The following is a 3,761-nucleotide window of genomic DNA, read 5'->3' on the forward strand; positions in this document are numbered from 1 at the left end:
TATTTTTAGTAGAGACGGGGTTTCACCATGTTGACCAGGATGGTCTCGATATCTTGACCTCGTGATCCACCCGCCTCGGCCTCCCAAAGTGCTGGGATTACAGGTGTGAGCCACTGGGCCCGGCCCAGATTTTCAAATTTGAGAGTCTCAATCTGTATGAAAAGAAACCTTTAACTGCAGGAAATGTTTAATTGCAGGAAAAGTAAGTATTATTCCAACTTTGACTAGGCACCGTTTCTCACTGAAAGAATTTTTTGAGAATGTGATTTTTTTTTCATAATGAGGTATCCTAGGAACTACTTATTAAAATGTAACAAAATAGATGCACACAACTTAAAATAGCAAAGTGATTAGACTCAACAGCTTTGGAGTCTGACAATCTGGCTCTGAACATCACACACTACCTGTGAGAACTCTGGCTAGGCAGTTAACCTCTCCAAGCCTGAGTTTCTTCCTCTATAAAGTGGAGTAGGAATCATACCTACATCTCTTAGGGCTGTCATGAGGATTAAAACTGATGATATATGTAAAACTGCGCAGTATTCTCTAGCACAGAGTAAATGTTTAAAAGTCTTAACTCTCAATGTCATCACCATTAAAAGTTAACATATATGTAAACTTTAAATTATATCCTTATGTATGCATTCCAAGGAAGCTGAATGAACTTCCATAAGTATGCTTTATACAGTTAAAACTCATCGTGATAGTCATGTTTTAATAAATTAAGTTAGAGCAAATATCAGTAAAAGAAATACATATAGCTGGGCCGGGCACGGTGGCTCATGCCTGTAATCCCAGCACTTTGGGAGGTCAAGGCAGGTGGATCACTTGAGGTCGATCAGCCTTACCAACATCGTGAAATCCCGTCTCTACTAAAAATATAAAAATTAGCTGGGCATGGTGGTATGCACCTATAGTCTCATTTACTCAGGAGGCTGAGGTGGGACAATCACCTGACCCCAGGGGGTAGAGGTTGCAGTGCACCGAGATCGTGCCACTGCACTCCAGCCTGGGAAACAGAGTGAGACTCCATCTCAAAAAAAAAGAAAAAAAGAAAAAGACCATGTTTGTGATATGCTTTGAAACCAGGAAAACCTCCAGACAATAACAAAAATCTTGGATTTTTGTTTTTAAACACATTTTTCAGTTAGTCAAAATGTTGATTAGAACATTAACCAACATTACAGATCAAAATTCCAATAGCTAATTTCCATTTAAACTAGTCATCTACTAATTTGTCTTTAAAAATAATATACAATTGGGCAGGCATGGTGGCTCACACCTGTAATCCCGGCACTTTGGGAGGCCAAGGTGGGCAGATCACAAAGTCAAGAGATGGAGACCATCCTGGCCAATATGGTGAAACCCATCTCTACTAAAAATACAAAAATTAGCTGAGCCTGGTGGTATGCGCCTGTAATCCCAGCTACTCAGGAGGCTGAGAAAGGAGAATCGCCTGGGAGGCCGAGGTTGCAGTGAGATGAGATCGCACCACTGCACTCCAGCCTGACGAGAGTAAGGCTCCATCTCAAAAAATAATAATAATAGTAATAATAATATGCAATTGTCTTCATATCATAAATATTTTTTAGCCTCATTTGGTTCAACATACCACATTATTTTTTATTTTTTTCCAAAGACCCCAGATAAGAAATCACATACCACATTTTTAATACAAGAAGGTAATTCATAGCTTGCTGAAATCTTTATCACTAGTAATTTAAGAGACATGAAGGTTAAGGAACAGATGTTAAGGCAAAACTGCAAAACTGAGAACACAATTAGTCCATTTATTGATCCCCATATAGGATAATCTTTTAAAGTGTCTTTGCTTCTACATACTTAATAAAAAGTCTTACTATAAGATTTCTATTTTAACTTGTCCTTGCTAAAAATATAATCTGCTTTCCTCAAAGCAGTGTTTTCCAACTTTAAACAAAAAACTTATTTAAAACAATTAATAATAGCTCTCATAAATACATTAATAATAAAAAGCACTGATCACTTGGCTTCCAGCCTTACTCTGTAGCTGAGCAAAAGACAGTGCCTAAGAGTAATTATTACATTTTAACTGTGACATTGACATTTTCATGTCAATCTTACCCACTAGTATTTTTCTAATTAAGAATGCTAAAAGTAGGTCAGGTGTGGTGGCTCACACCTATAATCTCAGCACTTTGGGAGATCGAGGTGGGGAGATCACAAGGTCAAGAGATTGAGACCATCCTGGCCAACATGGTGAAACCCCGTCTCTACTAAAAGTACAAAAATTAAACAGGCATGGTGGCACGTGCCTGTAGTCCCAGCTATTCAGGAAACTGAGGCAGGAGCATTGCTTGAACCTGGGAGGCGAAGGTTGCAGTCAGCCAAGATTGCGCTACTGCACTCCAACCTGGCAACAGGACAAGATTCTGTCTCAATCGGGGGGAAAAAAAAAAAAGAACGCTAAAAGTAGTCAAGAGCAGATCTAATCTAACTAAAGATTTATCATTAGTAGCTCTCATTTTTAATGAGAAATTATATTATTCTGAATGCAAAATCATATTTTTTAAACTGTAAATAAACAGCAACTTACCATTACGTTGCCTCAAAGTTCATTTGTAAATCAGTTGTTTTCCATTAAAACATTATAAAATGTCTTATAGTTCCTGTGCTAATCTATAAAGGTTATTTGAAATTATAACAATCATAGTACTATCCATCTTCTATGTCTCAATACATAAAACAGGCATCAAAACTTGGACAAAATGGAAACATACTTCCCTAATCCTAGACAAGGTCACAGTGACAAGAAACCCCTTCCTCTCTCTTACCATAGAAAGGGGAAGGAACAGGGAAAGGTTGTGGGGAAGGGCTGGGAGGCAGGAAGCGTGACTCTAGAAGGATGTGAAAAAGTAGAAGGTGGCCCTTTAAGTTAAAGGGTTCCCGCAACCCACACTCCTGCTAAGTCTAATAGGTCAGGGGGAGAACCAAGGGCATCAACTCCCACTAGCACAGGAAGAAAAGTCAAGAAAGGCTTATCAGCCCCTCCCTGATTTCTGCGGGATAGCAGATCCTTCCAGGTCAGAATCTTTAAGTTAAGCGTTTTTAAGTAAGGAATTTTTTTTTCTCATTTAAAGAGAATTCATCCTCTTTTGTATTTATTCATGAACTTAAGGCTACATGCTTCCACATGCATGCACAAAACCAGAATATGCAGACAAAAATATGTATGTATGCATACAAGCCAGTTAAGAACATATATACCATGCCTGTAATCCCAGCACTTTGGGAGGCCAAGGCAGGAGGATCACTTGAGCTAAGGAGTTCAAGACCAACCTGGGCAGCATGATGAAACCCAGTCTCTACAAAAAATACAAAGTTAGCCAGGCGTGGTGGTACACATCTGTGGTCTCAGCTACTCGGGAAGCTGAGGCAGGAGGATCACTTGAGCCTGGAGGTGGAGGTTGCAGTGAGCCGAGATCATGCCACAGCACTCCAGCCTGGGCAACAGACTAAGACTGCATCTCAAAAAAAAAAAACAAAAACAAATGCACACAATTGCTAGCTACGTGGACATTTTGTGTACATTTGTTTAGACAGAGCTACACAAAAATACTCTCGGCCGGGCACGGTGGCTCAAGCCTGTACTCCCAGCACTTTGGGAAGCTGAGGCGGGTGGATCACGAGGTCAAGAGATCGAGACCATCCTGGTCAACATGGTGAAACCCCGTCTCTACTAAAAATACAAAAAATTAGCTGGGCATGGTGGTGCGTGCCTG

At 40.0% G+C, this 3,761-nt stretch overlaps 1 protein-coding gene across 5 annotated transcripts in view; it reads right to left on the reverse strand.

Moving 5' to 3' along the window:
- Positions 1-3,761, reverse strand: part of SREK1 (splicing regulatory glutamic acid and lysine rich protein 1) — a 42,887-nt gene that overhangs the window by 15,704 nt on the left and 23,422 nt on the right. The window lies entirely within an intron of this gene.

The sequence above is a fragment of the Cebus imitator genome, unplaced genomic scaffold (assembly GCF_001604975.1).
Source record: "Cebus imitator isolate Cc_AM_T3 unplaced genomic scaffold, Cebus_imitator-1.0 Scaffold107, whole genome shotgun sequence".
NCBI classification, from domain to species: domain Eukaryota; kingdom Metazoa; phylum Chordata; class Mammalia; order Primates; family Cebidae; genus Cebus; species Cebus imitator.